Below are 24475 nucleotides of genomic sequence, written 5' to 3' on the forward strand. Positions count from 1 at the left end.
TATCCTAACAGGAATATAAGGAATAATATTATGATTTATAAAAATATATATTTGGCCTTCATTCACAATTTCTGTCTCATAGCTCCGGAACTCTTGGAATTTCCTGAGTGTTGAGAGTGGAAAAGGTGCCTTGTTATGCTGAGGTAACTTTGGAAGGCCCCTAGTTAGCCTAAGGATGAGGGCTGGTTGCCAGGAGAACCAACCTTGTGATTCAAAGTTTGGAGCTCTCAGTCCCACCTTCGACCTCTGGGGAGGGTAGAGACCTGGAGGTTGAATCAGTTGCCTGTAGCCAAAGCCTTAACTAATCATGGCTATTTAAGAAAGCCTCCAAAAAACCCAAGAGTACCGGGATTTGGAGAGCTTCTGAGCTGGGGAACATATAAAGATTTGGTAAGAGTGGTGTACACTTAGAGAGGGCATGAAAGCTCTGAGGCCCTTCCTACATACCTTGCTCTATGCCTGTCTTCCATCTGGCTGTTCCAGAGCTATATCCTTTTACAACAAATCAGTGATCTAGTAAGTAACATGTTTCTCTGAGTCCTGTGAGCTGTTCCAGCAAATTAATTGAACACAAGGAGGGAACTGTAGGAACTTCTGCTTTATACCCAGTTGGTCAGAGCGACCTGGACTTGCAATTGTCATTCTGAGTTGCAGAGGGTCATTGGAACCTCCAGTCGGTAGCCAGTTGTTCAAAAGGACAGAGAACCTGGGCTGGAGACTAGCTTCTGAAGAGTGTAGGGCGGGGAGGGGTGGAGAGCAGTCTAGTAGGACTAAATACTTGACCTGTGGAATCTGATGCTATGTTTGGGTAGATAATGTCAGTCAGAACTATGCTGATTCTTAAACACTGCTGATGTCTGAGAATTGTTTGTGTCCCTCACAACTCCCCCCACCCCCGCCCCCTACAACACACACAGTGGAATTGGGTATGGGAACTTAATTTAAAGGTACCAATATAAGGGTACAGAGGGAATAACTGGTTAGATGATGTTTGGGATTTTTTTGTTTGTTTTGCCAAGGTGTAATAAACTCTCATCTTCTTTTTCTTCCTATGAGTTGTCAAACTACACAAATAAGACTTTTGGACCTTTGTAAAATTAAATCAAGGTGACCATGTTGTGCATGTATATTACAAGAAAGATTTCCCCATTTTTGCAAAGAGAGCCAGTGAATCCCTCAGTCAGGAACCCCAAACCAATGAAAAGCAATTACATTTTAAAAGGCATGTATTCAGTACCTACTCTCTTTGGTGTCTATAATTCCAGGCTACTGGGTTAAGTTTTCAGGTGTAGCAATCCACTTATTCTGTTTTCCTAATTTCTGTGGTTAAGAAGAAATGCACAGATTTCTCCATTAGCCACAAACATAGCTATACTGTACATGGAGGGTCATCTAGTCCTTGCTCTGCCCATCTATACTGCAGAAAGTTGCCAGTCACAGTATGTCCCTTTTCATCCCTTTTCCAAATCCCAAATCCTAGATGAGGTTCTCCTCATTCCCCACCCCTCCCCCACCCCTGCCACACACACTGTTACTCTGAAATTATAACAATCAGAAATTGTCCCTGGGGGACGTCCGGCCAAGATGGAGGCATAGATAGACACACTGTGCCTCCTCGCACAACCAAAAAAAGGACAACAACAATTTAAAAATAAGAACAAGGGGGACTTCCAGCCAAGATGAAGGCATAGGTGGACGCACCGTACCTCCATGCACAACCAAGATTGGAACAACAATTTAGAGGCAGAATAACATCCAGAACTGACAGAAAATGATCTGAATGGAAGTCAGACAGCCAAGAAGTTGAAATAGACGAGCAGCCAGGCGTGGGTGGTGGCGCAGAAAGCAGAGAGAGTTGGGCACGTAAGGCATCCGGGCACGCAAGATCACAGTGGGTGGACCCTGAGGTGCACGGAGAAACACCCAGCCTCATAGGAGAGGTCCTGGAAGGTCCCATGGCGTGCACAGGCCCACTCACATGGGAATTGGCACCAGAGAGGCCCAGTTTGCTTGGGGGAAGCAGCAGAAGGGACTGAGATCCCACAGAGAACAAAGAAACTGCCATTGTTCCCTCTCGACCCCGTCCCCACATACAACGTCACAATCCAGCAACTGGGGTGCCCAGCCCTGGTGAACACCTAAGGCTCTGCCCCTCACCGTAACAGGTGTGACCAGACCAAAAAAAAAGACAGAGAGAGAGAGAGAGAGAGAGAGATGGCTCAAACAGAAGAACAAATCAAAACCCCAGAACTCATCCTTTTAAGCGACCGAGAGATGGCCAACCTATCAGATGCACAGTTCAAAACACTGGTGATCAGGAAGCTCACAGAATTGGTTGATTTTGGTCACGAATTAGATGAACAAATGTAGGCCACAATAAGAGAAATGAAGGAAAATGCACAGGGAACCAATAGTGATGGGAAGGAAACTGGGACTCAAAACAATAGAGTGGACCAGAAAGAAGAAAGAAACAACCAAACAGGAAAGAATGGAGAAATAAGAATTCAAAAAAAAAAAAAAAGAAAGAAAGAAAAACCCGAGGAGAAGCTTAGGAACCTCCAGAACATCTTTAAACATTTCAACATCCAAATTATAGGGGTACCAGAAGGAGAAGAGCAACAGATTGAGAACTTATTTGAACAAATAATGAGGGAGAACTTCCCCAAGCTGGCAAAAGAAAGAGACTTCCAGGAATTCCAGGAAGCTCAAAGAGTCCCAAAGAAGTTGGATCCAAGGAGGAACACACCAAGGCACATCATAATTACATTAACCAAGGTAAAAATGAAGTAGAGAATCCTAGAAGCAGCAAGAGATAAGGGGACAGTTACCTACAAAGAGTTCCCATCAGACTGTCAGCTGATTTCTCAAAAGAGACCTTGCAGGCAGGAAGGGGCTGGAAGGAAGTATTCCAAGTCATGAAAGGTAAGGACCTCCATCCAAGATTGCTCTATCCAGCAAAGCTTTCATTTAGAATGGAAAGGCAGATAAAGTGCTTCTCAGATAAGGTCAAGTTAAAGGAGTTCATCATCACCAAGCCCTTATTATATGAAATGTTAAAGGGGCTTATCTAAGAAAAGAAGATAAAAAAAAAGCATGTATAGTAAAATGACAGCAAACTCACAATCATTAACAACCACACCTAAAACAAAACCAAAAGAAATTAAGCAAACAAATAGAACAGGAACAGAACCACAGAAATGGAGATCATGTGGAGGGATAGCAACAGGGGAGTAGGAGGAAGAGAGAGGGGGAAAAGGTACAGAGAATAAGCAGCATAGCTGGTAGGTAGAAAATAGACAGGGGGAGGTTAAGAATAGTATGGGAAATGTAGAAGCTAAAGAACTTATAAGTATGACACATGGACATGAACTAAAGTGGAGAAATGTGGGTGGGAGAGGGTGTACAGGGTGGAGGGGAGTGAAGGGGTGGAATGGGACAACTGTAACAGCATAATCAATAAAATGTATTTTTTAAAGTTTTTTAAAAATTTTCCCTAGATATTGAACTTTAAATATGACTCTTAGCTTCACAGCAGGTTATAGTGGAAGGATTCTCACAGCAGCAGTTATTTGCTATTCATCATTTACAGCTGAGTCCCCTTCAGAATAGCCTTCAGTGAGGGAGTTATGTTGCCCAAGTTTACACCCCATGCCCACCCCCACCCCCACCCCCAGTCAGCATCAAATGACTATTCAATAGGGGGTACAAAGACCACAGCTTATTTTATTGGGTACAGCTTTTCTCTGTTATCCAGCATTCCATAGGTTTAGCTGAGGACTCTATTTCAAGGCATTGGAATTCAACTTCTCCCTCTGCCCAATTACGCTTCCCTTACTCCAGTACAGATGTTGTTCCAAAGAGCACTCCCCACCAAAAACAAAAAATTGCTGCATGCATATCTACACCTAAAAGTCTCTTTTGGGGAATCCTTACCAAAGACAGAAGTTGTTGAAATACTCATAAGTAAATGTCCAGTTTCATCTGGCTTTGTTGAGATTGGCTTTTTATAAAAATTATCACCCCAGAATATGTTTATTGATGAGAGAGTGAGACAGAGAGAGACAGAGAGAGAGAAACATTGATTAGTTGCTTCCATGTCTGCCCCAACTAGGAATCAAACCTGCAACCTAGGTATTTGCTCTGACTGGGGATTGAGCCCACAGCTTTTTGGTATATGGGACAACGCTCCAACCAACTGAGACACCTGGCCAGGGCAAGATTGTTTTTTTTATTACTTGGGGAAAATATGGCCTGAACTGCCTCTTTCTAGACAAATTCATGAACTTCATAGAGGCAGGAGACTGAACAGTTTCTGGAATGTGAGAGGAACTTTCCAGGGTTGGTTACATTAAGTGGGATGACCAACCTAGCAAGTGTCTGCAATTAATCTTCCTATTCCCCAGTGAAATGCAGATGGCCCAGTGAGATACACGGATTTCTGCATAGTCTTGGGCTAATCCAATTCTAGCTGACAAAATAGTCACTCATTATAGCGAAGGAATCCCAAGAAGCAATTTTACCCTCTGTTAGTAAAGACTAGGAATAACCTGTCTTCCACTTGGCCCCCTAATCCTCTCCCAACTACTTTTGCAAGACTAAAAGCTGCCCTTTGGAATCTTAGAAGTGGACCTTGACACTTCTTTTTCACAACCACTCCGTCCTGTGGAATTTGACTATAGCTTCTATTGCCAGCTGTTGCCCATTTATCTTTCCTTTGGCTTTGTGCCTTCTCTCAACTTAACTGCAAAATGGGAAATGAGAGTAGGGTGGAGGGTAGTGCTTATATTGTATGGAGTCCCTACTGTGTCCCCAAAACTGTACTGGATGCTTCACATTATCTCAATAAACCTCACAATAACCCTACAAGATATATAGAGATACATATCTTGCTATCTATATATCTATATCTGCCCTCTCCCCCGACACACATCAAGATTCAAAGAGTTACATTATTCAGTTCTTTGAGATGTGTGATCTCTCCTCTTTAGTAAGTTATCAGTCTCGGGTAGGTTTGCATAGGACTGTGAAGCAGTGTCCTAGGTTAAGTCTAATGTTACTAATGTTAGTATTGGTACAACTTGGTTTGATGGTGGTCTGGAGGCAGATCTAACCCTTAAATGACCCCTGATTTTGCTGTAAATCCTTTACAATGCTAATATTGTAGGTCAGAGAAGGAATCTGAAACTGAGGCCTCCTAACAGCTGAACAACATTCTTGTATCGCTGTTTAACTAATTGATGAATCCACTTAACCATTATTTCCTGCATCTTTACTGCCTACAATGTGCAGGAAGCATTATTGGGGCTGCTATGGGCCCAGTAATGAAGAGTATAGGCTCTGGAGACAGACTACTTGAGTTTGAATCCAGTGTCCATTGCTTAGTGACCTGCCAGATATCTGCTGTACTAGATATTAATGTTTTAGATTCCCAGGCTTTTCATTTGTAGAGATAATGAATACTTGCCTCATCTGGGGTTGTTGTGAGATTTAAATAGGATTGTCCCTGTAAAGAGCTTGGAATGCAAACAACTGCTTGATCAATGGTAGCTATTCTCTTGTAGGAGAAACAAGGTGACTGAAGACAAGATCCTAATTCAGAAAACATGGAATCTAGGAGGGGAGATAAGATGTATGTGTTACCATTGGTATTAGCTAATTATTGATGTAAAAGTAGAGAAAAGGGACTTAGACATTGAGCTTAATAAACTGGGGAGCATGAACCTGCATGCGTCACTAGGAAACAACAGCTTTTCACACTTCAGAGGACAACAGCACTGTGCTCCACGGAGGGGATTAACATTCACTCCTCCCTTCCCCATCCCTTACCAGATTGTTGGGGCAGGGGCTTACCCATAGAGGCCTGTCTGTCTAACTAAGGGTGTAAACCCATCCAAAGGCCACGAAAACTTGGAAAGTTGATTGGTCATTTTGAAAAAACTCTGGTCTTTTCTAAACCCAAACTAGGGGAACAAAGGAATACTCTCTCTTTCTCTCCCCCTCCCCCAGGTAACCCACACACTCTCTGTGTGCTCCTCTGTCTTCTGTCCATAGCCACGTGGCTCTAGCAGCTACATGGCCCATGACTGTGCAGACTCCACACTCAGGCTCCAGGAGGGAGCCTGAACAACACAGCACAGCAATAAGCTGCAGCTGGAAACACATGCTAAGCTGGCTGGATACTGGACTGGACTTTCATAGGGAGCAGAAACTGGGCAGTGGCTTCATACTTGCCCTATTGAAGACAAGATTGGACTTTTTCCATGGCAGGATGGATAGAGATAGGATATTGGAAATTCAGGAGGGGAACCCCCTTAATTTTACATCATCAATAAAGTTTACCATGGATCCCCATCGTGTCCAGGTCTCGGGAAATTCTTTGCTTCATGATAGGTGATTCGGATCCTGGCTGGCAGGATCCGTGTGTTGTGGCTTCGAGAGACAAATTCACATGGACTACAGAAGTCCTGTGGGGAAAAGGGACAGCATGGCCACTCTTTAAGTGAAAAAGAGGACCCTGACCCCCACCTGGACAGGCTTTTATTATTTTTCTGGGTACGTCGAGGATGGTCCTCATTTACTATGCACAGGTTCACTGTAGGTGATTACCTTTTACAGATAACAAAGGAAAGAATGTTGCTCATTACTTCAAAGGGAAGGATGTTGCAGACCAAGGGGAAAAGTGATTCAACTGGTTACACTCCATACTTAGGAGGTTTAGCACAGATTTTAGGAAGTTGCTTTAGAGATATACAGTAGGAATTTGCTGCCTCAATCCAGGGTGAGAGAGTTTTAGCAAAAGCAAGCCTCATAGCAGCCTAGGTACAATGAAGGCCTGATTCCCCATGGGAAAACCTATCTGTGAGCATGTGTGCTGTGTGCTGGAACCTTGCTCCCCACTGGCCTTTCTGGGTGGGAGCCCTGCTACATTTCCCACTGCCACAAGGAACTGTTCCTTACAGATACCGCAAGAGCTTGTTTTCCACCAATTACATGCACAAATAATTATAACAAATTTTGAAAAGGGTGTGGAGGTAGAAATCATGCATAGTAAAATTTAAAGGAAGAAAAGATTACTTCTAGATGAGGAAATCAGAGAATACTTCCTGGATAAAATAACATTCAAATTGATGGATGATATGCACACTATTTAGTAATAAATCTATGAATGGCAACCTCATAAAGCAGTAAGTACTATTGAAAGTTTAAAATAATACCAAATAGCCTTGGTCAGTGTGACTTGGGTGGAGCATCATCTGTAGACCAAACATCACAGGTTTGATTCCTGGTCAGGTCACACACCCAGGTTGCAGGTTCAACCTCTGATCAAGGCACACACAAGAAGGCAGCCAATCGATGTTTCTGTCTCACATTGACTTGTTTCCTCTCTCTCTTTCTCCCTCCTTCTCTCTCTAAAATCAATGAAATAATGTCTTTGGGTAAGGATAAAAAATAATAATATAATACCAAATAGACTCCTGGAGCAGATTCCTGGAATACAGCAGTATGGGACTGACTGTCTGTTCAGGTGCCTATGAGATCTGAATAGGCAATACACATTCAACCCACAGATTCTTCTTTCTAGTAGGTTCTATGAGGATCATTTTTAAAAATATATATTTTAAATATATGATTATGCTATTACAGTTGTCCCATTTCTCCCCCCTTTATTCCCCTCCACCTGTACATCCCTTCCCACCCACATTCCCCCACTTTAGTTCATGTCCATGGGTCATACTTATAAGTTCTTTGGCTTCCACATTTCCTATACTATTCTTAACCTCCCCCTGTCTATCTTCTAGCCATCATTTATGCTTCTTATTCTCAGTATCTTTTCTCCCTCTCTCCTCCTCCCACTCCTCTGTTGATAACCCTCCATGTGATCTCCATTTCCGTGGTTCTGTTCCTGTTCTAATTGTTTGCTTAGTTTGCTTTTGTTTTTGTTTTAGGTTCAGTTGTTAATAACTGTGAGTTTGCTGTCATTTTACTGTTCATATTTTTTATCTTATTTTTCTTAGATAAATTTCTTTTAACATTTCATATAATAAAGGCTTGGTGATGATGAACTCCTTTAGCTTAACCTTATCTGGGAAGCACTTTATCTGTCCTTCTATTCTAAATGAAAACTTTGCTGGATAGAGCAATCTTGGATGTAGGTCCTTGCCTTTCATGACATGGAGTACTTCTTTCTAGCCCCTTCTTGCCTATAAGGTTTCTTTTGAGAAATCAGCTGATAGTCTTATGGGAACTCTTTGTAGGTAACTGTCTCCTTTAATCTTCCTGTTTCTAGGATTCTCTCCTTATCTTTAATCTTAGCTAATGTAATTATGATGTGCCTTGGTGTGTTCCTCCTTGGGTCCAACTTCTTTGGGACTCTCTGAGCTTCCTGGACTTCCTGGAAGTCTATTTCCTTTGCCAGCTTGAGGAAGTTCTCCCTCATTATTTGTTCAAATAAGTTTTCCACTTGTTGCTCTTCCTCTTCTCCTTCTGGCACCCCTATGATTCAGATGTTGAAATGTTTAAAGATGCCCTGGAGGTTCCTAAGCCTCTTCTCATTTTTTGAATTCTTGTTTCTTCATTCTTTTCAGGTTGGACGTTTCTTTTTTCCTTCTGGTTCACACCATTGATCTTGGTCCTGGTCACTGTTGGTTCCCTGTACATTTTCCTTTATTTCACTTAGCATGGCCTTCATTTTTTCATCTAATTTGCAACCAAATTCAACCAATTCCACGAGCATCCTGATTACTGGTGTTTTGAACTGTGCATCTGATATGTTTAGTTGCTTAGTTGCTTCCTTGCTTAGTTGTATTTTTTCTGGAGCTTTGATCTGTTCTTTCATTTGGGACATTTTTCTTTCCATGAGAATCATTCTGACCCAGGCAAGACTTCTTCTGCTTAGGTGACTTTAATCAGGACTAGCTGTGGAAAATTAATGACTATCAGCAAGGATGTATTAGGTGTCAACTATGAGGCCTAAACTATAGTACAAGAAAGGATACAAAAAAAAAAAAAGATGTGATCCCTTCACTAGGAGGAGTTTGTATAGTCTAGTTGGGAAGATAAAATTAACACACAAAATGATTTTTACCACATTTATTGTTCTTTCTCCTGTTTTTAAAAGCAATACAAGTTCAAGATAGGAATTACAGAAAATTATGTAGAAGAAAAGCAAAATCATCACAAATTTCACTGCCCAAGATTAACCATAGTTAAAATTTTAATTATAAATGTTTACACCCCTCCCACCCTAACCCCCACCTCCACAGACAAGCATACTACCCCTCACCTCACACTTACTTACTCATGGAAGGAGGTTCTTGTGCAAGTAGATCATAAATTCTCCCATTTCCTCTTTCCCTTCCTGAGATGTCTGCCTGGAAATGTGATTTGGCTTAAAGTACAGAAAAGGGTTTTTTAAGCTACTTCAGTTTCTCAGTCTAGCCATCCATCAACAGGCAGCTCTGTAAAGGCTCCTGTTTCTCATGCTGGTAAGCCTCTTGGCCTTGTATTACCATATAATGTGAGGGAAAGAGGAAGTGACTGACACAGCTCTGCACAAAAAACACCAAGCCATTTTCATCTGGGCAGGGAAGGGTCAGTAATAGCATCTTGTGTATTGGGAAATGATTTTCTTCCATAATGTAGTTCCAAACTGTACTGTGTTTGAGATTTAACACTAATTGGGGTTGCATTTGTGTGCACGTGTGTGCACATCTGTGTGTGTGTTTCTGGATGACTGAAGAAACACCGAATCTCCCAATCACAGTGAGATCTTAAAAAGAGCTCACAGCCTACTTTGAAAGGATCTGCTGAAGGGAAGGCTCCCTGTGGTGGTAGTCTAGACCAGAGATTCCAAACTAGGAGCCCCTACAGTGTTGACCTATACAGTATTTAAATTGTGAATTAGAATTCAATGTGAAACCATCAGGATATATCACATGAAATTTTGAATTTCTAGCTTCTATTACAAGAAAGAAAAAGAAGGAAAGAAAGAAAAAAAGAAGGAAAAAGAAAGGAAGGAAGGATATGTCAATCCTGGTGTTTCTTTAATTAAGGAAATTAGCCATGTGGGAGTCATATTTTTCCCAGCTGGTTATTCATCTTTTTAATTTTGGGTGTTTTTTTGTTGTTTGTTTTTATTTCTATGCTGAGGTTTTAAATTATGTCATCAAATGTACCAATCATTTTTTTATGGCTTTTGAATTTTATGTCTTGCTCAGAAAGATTTCAGTCACCTGATTTTAGTTAGCTAGGGTGACTAAAACAAAGTACCACCACCTGTGTGGCTTAAACAACAAAAATTTATTTCCTCTTTGTTTTGGAAGCTAGAAGTCCTAGACGAAGGTGCTGGCAGGGTTGGTTTCTTTGGAGGCCTCTGCCCTTGGTTTATATAGACAGCTGCCTTCTCCCTGAATCCTCACATGGCCTTGTCCCTGTGTGTGTTTGTGTCCTAATCTCATCTCTCATAAGGACACCAATCAGATTGAAGTAGGGCCCACCCAAATGAATTCATTTTTAACTTAACTTTTAAAGACCGTATCTCCAAAAACAATCACACATCAACATATGAATTTTGAGGGAACATAATTTAGCCATAATATCACCCAAAATTATTTTTAAAAACATTCCCATGTTATCATCCATTACTTTTATGGTTTTATTTTTAACATCTAAATATTTGATCCTCTGGAATTTGTTTTGGTATAAGGAGTAAGGTAGGGATCGATGTTTTTTCTAGATATGAGTTAAATATTCCAACTCCATTTATTAATAATCTTTTCTCCCAAATCTTGAATTCAATCTTTATCTTGTACTCAATTCTCATGTACATTTGAGTCTATTGTTTTATATTACTTTATACCACTGATCTGTCTATTCCTTTGTCACTATCAAACTTTTAATTATGGTAATTTTATAATATATTTTAATCTCGCAGGGCTATTCTTATCCTGTTATTTTCTTTTTCAGAATTTTTTTCCTTTTTAAAAGATTTTATTTATTTATTTTTAGAGAAAGGGGAAGCGGGGAAACAGGGAGAGAAACATTAACCCATTGCTTCTTTCATGCCCCCAGATGGGGGCCTGGCCTGCAACCCAGACATGTGCCCTGACTGGAAATCGAACTAGCAACCTTTTAGTTCACAGACCTACACTCAATCCACTGAATCACATCAGTGAGGGTCAGAATTTTCATCACCAGTTTTGCACATTTACTTTTCAGCATTTACTTTAGCATTTCCTTATCTAGTTCTAAAAATATTTTAATAGCACTTTTATTAGAATAGGGTCAAAATATATAGACAAATTTAGGAAGACTATACACACTTACATTATTGAGACTTTACATGTCTATATTATTTCTTAGCATCCTTTACTCTTTTATACTGCTTGAATTTTTTATAATTAGGAAATTCATTTCCATTCTAAAAAGTTAAAAATAAAAGAATATAGCAGGCATAAACAATGATTAGCAGGGATAGAAATTGTCTAGTGGAGCCATGTTGGAGCTCCTTCAATTCTGAACCCCACAATTATATCTTCCCTTCTGTTTATGAATAAGTTTTGCTTTCTCACTGTTAGAAAAAAATAGATTCAACAGCACATTTTGACACAGTCTGTATGTTATACTAATGAGAAATGTTAGTTCTTCCCTTTGCTCTGTCTCATTTCTGCAAATTCAAAAGGTCGTCTAGGCTGAGAGATGCAGCCTATAAATTTGGCAGGTTTCCCTCTTAGTGCCCAGCCAAGTCTGTCATTGTCTGACTAAACCAAAAAGGGTCAGGTTTCTAGTGACAAAGCAGCTGCTTCAGGTCCTCTTTCAGGCTCACCAGCAACCAGCTGCTCTTCTCTCACAAGCTCAAGTGTCTTCCCTGCTCTCCTGAGGAGATAGATACTAGCCCAAGGATGACCTGCAGCAAACAGTGCAAGCACAACCACTGGGTCTTAATGTCTTTAATGTAGTAAAAAAGTGAATCAGGAGATTCACTGCTTTTTAAGGGGGAATTTCTAATATTGTTTCTTGTTCCCAAGTTTAGTAAAAGTCTCCTAGTTCTATTTTTCTTGCTTTGATTGATTAATTCATTAATTGATTTCATTCATTCTTCCTTTCACATTTAGCACATATGTGAGAATGATATCTAAAGTGTAAGTCAGACCATGTCACTCCTGCTCATAGCCCTCCATTGACTTTTCACCTCACCCAGAGGAAAAGCCCAAGGCCTTACAGAGGCCGACTTCTGGCTCCACGTGATCTAGTCACCAGTCCCCAACATCTCTGACCTCATCTCCAACTTATCTCTCTGTCATTATTCTACTCCAGCCACACTGTCTGGAACGCTCTTACCTCAGCCACATTGCTCACTCCCTCATTACCTTTGGTTCTTTATAAAAACATCACCATCTCAGTGAGGCTTTTTCTGGTCACCCTACCTAAAACTGTAAGCCCTGGATGCCCTACTTCTATTCCTGGCTTTATTTTTCTTCCTAGAGCTTACCATCATCTAATATACTGTAGACTTGGTTTCTTATTTAGTATCTGTCTCCCCCTCTTGAATATAAGCTCAAAGAGGGCAGGAATTTTTGTCTGTTTGGTTCACTGTTGTATCCCCTGAGCCTAGAACAGTGACTGCTGCAAAGGCATCCATCAACATTTGCTGAATGAGTGAGCAAATTAGTAATCATTCTTGGTTGGATCAAGGACATCCATGCATCTTCTGGTTACGTTTCTTTAAAACCAGAGGTTTTGGAGTCTCTAGTTCTATCTCATAGAGTAAGAGTTTAACTTTGAGGGAGCCATTATATTAAGATTTGGGGACTCCTAGAGGTCATTCCCCTTAATAGAACATTTTTCAAGGAAATTGCCCTATCAGCAGAGAGGATATTAAGATCTCTTCAAAAAAAAAAAAAAAAAAAAAAGATAAAAAAACAAATCTAGCTTTAGCTACATTAAAACTTTTTCTTGGTTAATGGGAAAGAGTCTCTTCTATCTATAATATATGTATTTCTTATAATTTGATGCATAGCACTACCAAAATAAATTTGTTTCCTAGTTCCCTTCCTGTGGAGGGAAGGGTGCTCAGATATTTACTTATTCAACAGATATTTAGTGAGTGCCAATTAGAGGCAGGATTTGTATATAGTACTACAGCCTAATAGAGGTGATAGACAATAAACCAATTAACAAATATATAATTAAAAGCTGAAAAAAAAAGCATTATGAAGGTAACAAAACATGGTGATAAGTGACAATGCAGGTCGACCTTGTAAGATACAGGCAGGGAAGGCTTGTCTGAGGAGGTAATATTTAAGCTGAAATTTGAGGGTAAGAGGGAGCCGTGGCATACACAGAGACAGAGATTTAGTGTGTTCTCAGAATGGAAAGGAAGACAAGGTGGCTGGAGCAAAGTGAACAACAAGATGAGGGGCACAAGGATGCTGAAGATGTGGGACAGATACGGTGTGTAGGCCTCAGTTAGAGTTTTGGTTTTGTCCCAAGTGCACCATGAAGCCACTGAGGCATTATTAAGCAAGTGAAGACATAATCCAACTTGCTTTTTTAAAAGATCAATCTGGCTCTTCAGAATATAGTAGCCACTAGCATCTTAAGGCTATTGAGCACTTGAAATAAGGCAAGTCAGAAATGAGGTGTACTGTGTTTTCTTTCCAACTTGGGCCCAGCATAACGGCTCCTGCAAAGGAGGATGGTGAGAAGAAAGGCCGTTCTGCCATCAATGAAGTAATGACCAGAGAACATACCACAAACATTCACAAGTGCATCCATGGAGTGGGTTTCAAGAAGCACACCCCTTGAGCACTCACAGAGATCCAGACATTCGCCAGGAAGGAAATGGGAGCTCCGTATGTACGCGTTGACACCAGGCTCAACAAAGCTGTGTGGGCCAAAGGAATAAGGAATGTCCCACACTGTGTCTGGGTTCAATTGTCCAGAAAACATAATGAGGATGAACATTCACCAAAGAAGCTCTATACACTGGTCACCTACATACCTGTCACCACTTTAAAAAATCTATAAACAGTTAATGTGGGTGAGAACTAACTGCTGATTGTCGAATGAAGTTATAAAACTGACAAAAAAATAATTGTGGTGTACTCTAGGTGTAAAATACACATAATTTGGTATATGTGAAACTGTACATTTAAAATTATGTTACAATATAAAATATCTCATTAATTTTATATTGATTACATGTTGAAATACTATTTTGAATACATACATTAATAAACATACTATTAAAATTAATTTTACCTGCTTCTTTTTAGCTTAATGTAGCTACTAGAAAACTTAAGATTGCATACGTGGTCACATTGCATTTCTATGGGACAGTGCTGCTCTGGCTGTTATGAAAAACGGGGCAGTGGAGGCAGTGATGTGGCTATTGCTGGAATTTAGAAATGATGGGCTAATTGGAATACAGTGTGATCATGGGGAATGGAGAGAAGAAAATACCTTTGAGACGTGGTTTTTGGTTGGGGGTTCTATAGAACTTCCTGGTGAATCAAGGATGGTTCCCCCATTTCTGACCTGACCAACTGGTTGTATGATGATGCTGTGTACTGAGAGGAGTAAAAGTAGGAAGAAGGGGCTTTGGGGTGGTAAGAGAACCCCAAGCCCTATTTTGGGCATATTAAGTTTGAGATACCTGTGAGACATCCCAGTGGAGATGCCAAGCTGGAAGATAGTGATCTGAGACTGGCTTTCAGAAGAGAGCTTTGGACTAGACTAGAGAGAAAATTCTGAGTTCTCAGCCCATAAAGGTACATGGAGTTACAAAGGTGGTCTAGATAGAGGAGAGAAGACAGCCTGGGGACTTAGCCTGGGTGGACTGACCAATTCACATGCTATAAAGATTGTTCAAGTGCGAGTAGAAGACAAGGGCCTGTGAAGGAGAGAAAAAGAAACAGAGGCCTAAGAGGAGAACACAGAGATCGTGGTGTCATTGAGAGGAGCGTGAAGAAAGAGAGGGATCTCACCTGTGACAAATGCTGCTGAGAGATCAAATGGGTAAGCACAGAAGAGTGTTCACAGGTTCAAGCAACAAGGAGCCCTTTACTAAAAGCATTACGAAGCCATTTTCAGTGGAGAGGTGGGAACGAAACAAGGTAGTAGGCGGGAGGTGCACTAGTAGCCTGTGACCACTTAACTCTTGCAGAAGTTTGCCTCTGAAAAAAGCAAAGGCAAGGAAGGCACCTAGAGAGAAATGGGGAGTCAAACGGGAGGCAGGAGTGGAGCAGTGATAACAGATGGAGGAGGTGCAATCTGGGACGCTGGTGCAGCAAGAGGCTTTCTTCCGAAGCTGATGAAGCTGAAGCCCAGGGCTCCTCACTGGCATGGGCCCCTTCAAGGAATACTTTTCATTTGTAATTTTGTATTCTTTTTCCTACAGAGGACCTTCAAATTATATAGGCTCCCGGCACCTGCCACTCTCAGTTTTGCCCTGGTATGGAGGGACTAACATTTGACAGGAAACAAGCTGGCTCTGTGGCCCTGCGTTTATCAAACTTCAGTGATGAAAGTAAAATAAACAATGAAAAAAGTCTCAAGACCCTCCAAAATTTACCAGAGGAACCCCTGGAATCTGTGTCGCCCAGTCTGAGGATCACTGTTCTTGGGACACATACTTGATTGGGAACCAGGTGGGGAGCTGTGTCTACTTCACCTGCTCCATGAACAGGGCTGGCCTCGTGGCTCTGTGACCTGTGCAGTCGAATAGGACTCCATGCTTAAAAAGACCCATGCTCGGGTGAAAACTCCACTGTCACTGCCTTGAAATTCCTCCTAATATTTGAACAAGGGTCCCACATTTCCATTTTGTCCTGGGCCCTGCAAATTATATACCTGGTCCTTCTCAAGTGTTATGTTTGATTTTTTAAAAATTGAGATATAATTTACATACCATAAACACTTCAGGCACCAACAAACCCCACTTTTGTTCTGTCATGGAAGAACTGACTTGTAATTAAGGGTTAAGAGTTACTAATCAAAGCCTCAGTTTCCTCATTTTCACATAACCATAATAATAAATCTTACCTCTTAGGTAGGCAGGATGACAATGAATACAAAGTTCTGCGAGCTCCTCCAAAGAGGTGATTCTTCTCATTAGGAGAGCTCTCATACTTATTTTGCAGACCACTGCTGGGCACGCCTACATTTCCTGCAGCTGCTGCTGCTGAGGCTTTCTATGCATAAGCCACACCAATATGTTTTTTTTTTTCTATTTCACACCAACAGCCTTATCCAAATGAACCTTAAATGCACTGATCGCATCACCCTCTTTTCCGTAGCTATCTCTGCTTGGTAGGGTTTGGGTCCAGCAGTGACTGACCTATGTGGAAGACATAGCAGATGGAAATCCAAGACTCAATTGGGCAAAGTTTGTGCTTTTGGTCCCCTATTTCTTATGAGTGTGCCTAAGACAACAGCTCAGCAGAGTCAGCAAGAAAAGGAAAAAAGAGAGGCAGGCCTGTTTCTAACATTTTCAGGGCCCAACACTCAAATACAGACAAAGAAACAATTGATAATTTATGCCAACAAACTGTTAAAATCTTACATTCTTCTACCTTGGTAAATATATTTTCATAATGTTGGATAGATTTAAATTTAGCATGTTTGGACTTTTTGGAGTTCTTTCTGGAACCTAATAGTGTGAGGTGAGCCAGCTTCCAGTCTTCTCCATGTTTCTTCCCATTCCTGACTCACAAAGCTTTGGGGGGGTTATACAGCAGTAGCCACCAAGGGACTAAAGGCAGAAATCTCCCCCTTGAGCTGAGATGGACTTGTGAGAGCATCCTAGCTTTTATTATCATGGGGGTTCATTTCTCAGTATTGGAAAAGATGCAGAAATGCTGGGGTCAATCAAGTGAAGAAAAAGCTCAGGTTGCATGCCCTAGCCTCTGTTTTGCACATCGTTGGGTTCAGCCTCACATGCTTGTTGAGGTCCTCTCTCAGGAATGGGTGCTCAGCAGGACCGGGCCTCTCCCAGTGGGCCCGACAAGGCCAATGCAAAGGTGTAAGTGGAGAAGGAAAGGCATGGCAGAAAGTTTTGAATAAGGGGTCCTGAGACACTATATTTTGCAATCATTCTGTGTGTTCTATATTCCTTTATAAGAACAGGATTAGGTGCTTACAATCTGAACATAAAGTATAGGTTGGCGAGCCCAGAATTTCCAGAAGAAGCTGCGGTGCGGAGAGAAGTAGTGGACACTACTGTGACGAAGGGATGCCTAGACTCTGAGGGTATCTCCAGAGTTCCCACTGTGACAAGATTAAACTTTAGTCTGGTGCTAGGCTACCACCAGCAGGATGGTAAACAATTTAGCCAAGCTCCTGAGAGCTGCCTTGCTTTCTAGTATTGGTGTTGAAGAGATCATGAGAAGCAAAGAGAGCTGCCAGGCAACATCATACTACCAGGTGGTAAAAATTGGAGAATAAAGTCAAGACAGAATAAAATGAAGCCAACAGACTTAGGGAGACAGCAAGTGTGAACAAATAATCTGATGACCATGGGCCTGGCCTTGCTGAAGCTTAGTAACTCTTAACTCTTTTAGCCAATAAATTCCTCCTTTACTCTTTTTATTCATTAAAACCAACTTAAGTTGGTTTTCTGTCACTTGCAAATGAAAGAGTGTACATTAACCCCTGGAGTAAGGCTCCATACACAAGATTAGAGAGTTGAGCTGAATTGAATAGCACAAGGAAAATTCTTCAAATCATCACCAGTCTGTGAGTGTGGTATAGATTGGATACCACCCTTTGAATAGGAACTGATAAACATTCTCTGAGAATCTGTATAAGCCCTTGACCAGAAGGATTAGGTAAGCCATTCCTTCTAATTCCACTCCATTTTACACTCTGTCTGTTCCCTACAGCACATACAAACCAATAGTTGCCTGAATTTCTCCAGTGTGGAAAGTAAGGAAAGAAAAAAAAGCCATATATATGTCCACCAACCAGCTTACAGTAAGGCTGTTTTTGTAACAGACTCCCAGGATAAAGGGCATATTGTCTTAATTACACGATCACACACAAATACTTAGCAAGTTCCTACTATGTGTAAGCATTAGGATAAACACTGTGGCAGATGCAAGAAAGTAGAAAACATTGGTCCTTCCTTCAAGAAGATCATAACCTTAATTGGGAGATAAAACCTACATAGTGTATACAGAAAGCTTTTAAGAAATACAAATGTTTGGAGAATAGTTTGGTAGTTTGGCACTAAAAAAGTTAAATAAGGGGTTACCATTTGATTCAGCAATTCCATTCTTTGGTATTTACCTAAGATAAAAGAAAACAAATGTCTACCCAAAAATTGTACGTGAATGTTCACAGCAGTACTATTCACAAGAGTCAAAAGATGGAAACAGCCCTGGCTGGTGTGGCTTGGTGGATTGAGCACTGGCCTGTGAACCAAAGGGTCACCAGTTCGATTCGCAGTCAAAGCATATGCCTGGGTTGTGGGCCAGGTCCCTAGTAGGAGGTATACGAGAGGCATCCACATATTGATGTTTCTCTCCTTCTCTTTCTCCCTCCCTTCCCCCCTCTAAAAATAAATACAAAAAATATTTGTTTTAAAAAGGTGGAAACAACCCAAATGTCCATCAGCTGGACATTTAAAAATGTGACATAAGCCCTGGCTGGCATAGCTCAGTGGATTGAGCACGGGCTGCGAACCAAAGCATGGCAGGTTTGATTCCCAGTCAGGGCACATGTTTTGGTTGCAGGCCACGGCCCCCAGCAATCTCACATTGATGTTTCTCTCTCTCTCTCTTTCTCCCTCCCTTCCCTCTCTAAAAATAAATAAATAAAATCTTTAAAAAATGTCATTAAAAATGTGAGATAGATAAAAAAGTGGTATAATATTTCAGCCATAAAAAAGGAACTAAATATTATAGTACAATAAGAAATATACATTTGGTCTTTGTTGTTTCTGGCATAGAGCTTTATCTAAACCCTTAGAATTTCCTACGTGATAGTGGTGACAGGAGATACTTTTGTTATTCATAACAAGCCCTTTCCAACCATACCGAGGTTTATGCTAATGAGTTGACTCTTAGTGGGCCCCTAGATAGCTTCAGTTTGGGAGCTGGTTCCAAGGAAGACCCAGCCATGATTAGAGAGTTGGAGCTTTTAACCCCATTTCCAACATCAAGGGAGGGAAGAGGACAAGAGATTTGATCTAATCACCAGTGGCTAATTATTTAATCAGTCATGCCCAGGTAATGAAACCCCCATAAAAACCTTTAAACAATGAGGTTTGGAGAGCTTCTGAGTTAGTGAACACATCAAAGTGCTGAGAGGGTGGTGTGCCTCCTCTCATATTTTGCCCCATGCATCTCTTCCACTTGGCTGCTCCTTAGTTGCATCTTTTATAACAAACAGGTAACCATAACTGAAGTGCTTTCCTGAGTTCTGTGAGTCAGAGTCTTTCTAGTGAATTGTCAAACCTAAGAGGGGAGAGTCATGGGAACCTCTGAATCTGTAGTTCATTGGGCAGAAATGTGGATATCATGAGCTCTCTAGCTATAGCTAGTGTCTGAAATGGGAACAGTCTTATGGGACTGAGCCCTAGACCTGTGGAACCTATTCCCAACTCCAAGAGTTCTTGGCAGAATTGAATTGTAGGACATCCAGCTGATGGCAAAGAATCAGTCCATGTCACGAAGAAAGAACCTCAGAAGTACTGATACCTGCTACAGCCTGGATGAACCTTGAAAACATTCTAAGTGAAAGAATCCAGACACAAAGGTCCACATATTAGATTATTCCTTTAATATTAAATGTCCAGAATAGACCAGACTTTACAGAGACAAAAAGTAGATTAGTAGTTGCCAGGGACTTGTAGGAGGGGAGAGTTGGGAATGACTGTTAGTGAATGTGGATTTTTGTTTGGAGTGATGAAAATGTTTGGGAATTTGATGTGGTGATGACTGCACAACTTTGTAAGTATACCAAAAACCACTGAATTGTACACTTTAAAAGCAAATAAACTTTATTTTAGAAGCAAAGGAAAGGAGTGTGGCCCAGTTATATATGAGAAATTGTCACATGAGCTCTGCTTGCATAGATCAATGCATTGTGAAGGAGGTGATATAATGAAAAATAGGTGCATCTAGGTGCTTCTAGATGACTGACAGTGACTTCAAAATAGTTAATTCCATAACAGTGGTTAGTTTCAGCCTATTGCCTTGCTTAGCTTAATATAGAAACCAAATATTGCTTTTTAAAAAAAATCCTCACCCAAGCATATATTTACTGAGTTTAGAGAAAGTGGAAGGGAGGGGAAGGGAGAGAAAGAGAAAGAAACATAAAAGTGAGAGAGAAGCATCGGTCAATTGCCTCCCCTACATGCACTGCCCAGGGATGAAACCCACAAACTTTTGGTGTCTGGGATGATGTTCCAGCCAACTGAGCCACCTGGCCAGGGTCCAAATATTTCTATCTTAGTCACATAGCCAAATTCTTGATGATTCCCAGCATTTACTTTCTTCTCAGCTTTACATTAAGAAATCAGTTGTTATTATTTTCTAATTTTTAAAATTTATATTCTCACCTGAGGACATTTTTTTTTCATTGCTTCTAAGAGAGAAAGGAAGGGAGAGATGTATACATTGATGTGAGAGAGAACCATTGATTGCTTGTCTCCCATATGTGCCCCGACTGGGGATTGAACCCACAACCTAAGTATGTGCCCTGACCAGGAATCAAACCCACAACCCTTCAGTTACAGGACGACACTCCAACAAACTGAGCCACACTGGCCAGGGCAGGAAATCCTTTGTTATTTTTGACTTAAAAAGTACAAGAAATATCAAAAGACTAAGGTTGTTGTATTAGCCAGTATTGTTCCTGGAAAGCAAGGATTGAGACCAAGCCTTGAGTAAAAGTATTGGAGTGGGGATCAGTAATCTCATGGAGCTGGGAAGAGGAAAACTGGAAAAGAGGGATAGCCAATACAAAAGTGTATTCTTATAACAATTATTGTAAGATACTGTGTCTCTGTCTCTTAAAATAAGACTTTTTGAGGAGCTGTGTTGAATGGTCTCACAATTATCCACCTTGGATGAGGAAGAATAGGTTCCTGATCCTGCTGGTCAAGGTTTGCCCCATGGGGCATCGACTCCCTTGTACATCTGGGTTGTATGGATTTTGCTGATATTCCTCACCTCAGCCTCTGAGTTCTGCAGCAGAATACAGGAATTATGACCCCCAAAATTTTGTTGCTCCTCCATGGAACTTACACTGTTGGCTTCCCTGGTTCTAAGATGTTTGGATTTGGACTGGAACTATGCCACCAGCTTTCTTGGGCCTCCATTTTGCAGATGGCAGATTGTGAGGCATCCCAGCTTCCTTAATCATATGCCCTTTTTGATGACACCTACCAGAGGACACTGAATGCATGTAAAATTGTGCCTAACATGAATCATTACAATGAAGTTATGAGGGTAATAATGAGCTGTCCAGTGACAGAGAGATCATAGGATCCTCTTCCTCGGTTTCTTAGATTACTCCTTCTGGGGACAGCCAGCTGTCATGTTATTAGGACACTCAAGCAGCCCTGTAAAGAAGAACCTTTGGAGAAGATTTAAGGCCTCCTGTTAACAGCCAGCACCAATTCGCCAGCTGTGGAGAAGGTGCGGTCAAGGAACTGGGGTCCCACCAAAGACTAACTATGCCAGCACCATGATGTTGGACTTCCCAGCCTCCAGAACTGTGAAAAATAAGTTTCTGTTTACAAGCCAAAAAAAGATAGTTGGGGGGGGGGGTTGGAGTAAGAGGTGGGCCAACTAATACTTTTAAAAATACTATAACATCTTAAATTTATACAATGTTAATATAAAATATATTTTAATTTTAAAAATTCATGCAAAATAAAAAAGTATAGACAATAAATGCTAACAAATCAATTCAAGACAAAATCATTTCAGGCTGAAAAAAAGTAGAGCATCATAAAAAGGGAGAAATTTATATATAAACATAGTTGTGCTGTTAGTAACCTAATTCTGTTACCATATTTACTTAGTATAATGTATTTTATTTTAATATTGCTTACTATTTAAGTAATTTCCAACTTATCATAGCAGGAAACCTAAAAATATGTAAACATAAAAGAAACTAAGACTGGGAAAGGGCAGTCTTTTCAACAAATGGTGCCAGGAAAATTAGGTAAACACATGTGGAAGAACAAAGTTGGACCCTTGGCTTACACCGTATACAAAAACTAACTCAAAATGTATGAAAGACCTAAACCTAAGTGCTAAAACTATAGAGCTCCCAGAGAAAACATAGGGGACATTTTCATAACATTGGATTTGGCAATGATTGCTTGCATCAAGACCAAGAGCACAGGCAACAAAAGGAAAGTAAATAAATTGGACTTCATCAAAATGTCAAAATTTGTACATCAAATGACACTATCAAGAGAGTGAGAAGACAGCCCAAAGAATGAAAGGAAATATTTGTAAATCATATATCTGACAAGGAATTTGTATCTAGAATATATAAAGAATTCCTACAACTCAACAACAAAAAAACACACTACCCAACACAAAAGGGCAAAAGGCTTGACTAGGTATTTCTCCAAGGTAGACATACAGGAAAAGCAGATACACAAATGGCCAGTAAATACATCAAAAGATAATCTACATCACTAGTCAATAAAGAAATACAAATCAAAACTACATGATACTTCATACCCATTAGGAGGTTTATTATATTAAAAAAGAAAAGAAAAAAGGAAAAAAAAAAACTAGCCCTGGCCCGGTACTCTGTTGGAGCGTTGTCCTGATACACCAAGGTTGCAAGTCTGATCTCCAGTCAGGGAACATACAAGAAGCAACCAATGAATGCATAAATTAGTGGAACAACAAATTGATGTTGCTCTATTTCTCTTTCTGTCTAAAAATCAGTAAATTAAAAAAAAAAAAAAAAACTACAGGCTGACAGTGACCAGAAGGGAGAGAAGAGGGAATTTCAGGGGAGAATGGGAAGGGTTTACAGGAACAAATTTAAAGGACACATGGACAAAAACTAGGGGGAGGGTGGTAATGGGAGGGAAGTGGGGAGGGTTGGGTGGGTGGGCTGGAATGGGAGTAAAAGGGAGAAAACTGTACTTGAACAATGATTAAAAAAAACTAAGTGTAACAAATGTTGGTAAGAATGTGGAGAAACTATAATCCTTGTACTTGTTGATGGGAAGGTAAAATAGTGTAGCCACTATGGAAAAGAGCTTGGTGGTTCCTCAAAAGCTAAAGTTAGAATTACTGTATGATCCAGCAATTCCACTTCTGGTTATAACACCAAAAGGAATTGAAAACAGAAACTCAAACAGATATTATACACCCATTTTCATAACAGAGTTATTAACAATAGTCAAAAGGAAGAAACAACTACATGTTTGGCAGATGAATTGAAAAACAAAATTGTTATATACGTATATACATACAATAAAATATTATTTGGCTTTTTAAAAGAAGGAAATACTGACACATGCTGTAAGAATGAAACTTGAAGACATTGTACTATTTGAACTAAACCAGACACAAAAGGACAAATATTTTATGATACCACTTACATGAGGTACCGAGAATAAGCAAATTCATAGAGACAGGAAGTAGATCAAGAGGTTACCAAGATCTGGGGAAGGAGGAATGTGGAGTTCTTGTTTAGTGAGCACAGAGTGTCTGTTTGGAGTCACAAAAAAGCTTTGGAAATAGGTACTGGTGATGGCTGCACAACATTGTTGTACAGTAACCATACTTAAAAATGGTTAGTCCCAGCTGGGGAGTTCAGTTGGTTAGAGCCTTGTCCTGATACACCAAGGTTGTGGGTTCAATCTCAAGTGAGGGCAGATGCCAACGAGAATCAACCACTGAATACACAAAATAAGTGCAACAACAAATTGACATTTCCTTCTCTCTCCCTCTAAAATCAATAAATGTTTAAAATAGCCCTGGCCAGTGTGACTCAGTCGGTTGTAGTGTCATTCCACACACCAAAAGATTGGGGGGTTGATTCCCAGTCAGGGCACAGTCCTAGGTTGCAGGTTTGATTCCCTGTAGTGCATATGGGACGCAACCAATCAATGTTTCTCTCTCACACTGATGTTTCTCTCTCTCTCCCCCATTTTCCTCTTTATCTCTAAAATCAGTAAACATATTTTTAAAATAGTTAGTGGTAAATTTTATGTTATGTGTATTTTAATAGAAAAAATTCCAAGCCCTGACTGGTGTGGCACAGTGGATTGAGTGCCAACCTGTGAACTGAAGGTCACCAGTTCAGGTCCTGGTCAGGACGCATGCCTGGGCTGTGGGTGGAGTCCACATGCAAGAGACAACCCATCCATGTTTCTCTCCTCTTTCTCCCTGCCTTCCCCCATGTATCAAAAAATGAAATAAATAAAAATCTTTTTTGAAAAAGTACCAGTAAGAAGGAAGGAAGGAAAGAAAAGGCAAATATTCTTCAA

At 40.5% G+C, this 24475-nt stretch overlaps 1 pseudogene; it reads left to right on the forward strand.

Moving 5' to 3' along the window:
- The first annotated feature begins 13635 nt into the window (after nucleotides 1–13635).
- Nucleotides 13636–14052, forward strand: LOC114514011 (annotated as a pseudogene).
- Nucleotides 14053–24475: the final 10423 nt, after the last annotated feature.

This window comes from Phyllostomus discolor, chromosome 2, assembly GCF_004126475.2.
Source record: "Phyllostomus discolor isolate MPI-MPIP mPhyDis1 chromosome 2, mPhyDis1.pri.v3, whole genome shotgun sequence".
In the NCBI taxonomy this organism is placed as follows: domain Eukaryota; kingdom Metazoa; phylum Chordata; class Mammalia; order Chiroptera; family Phyllostomidae; genus Phyllostomus; species Phyllostomus discolor.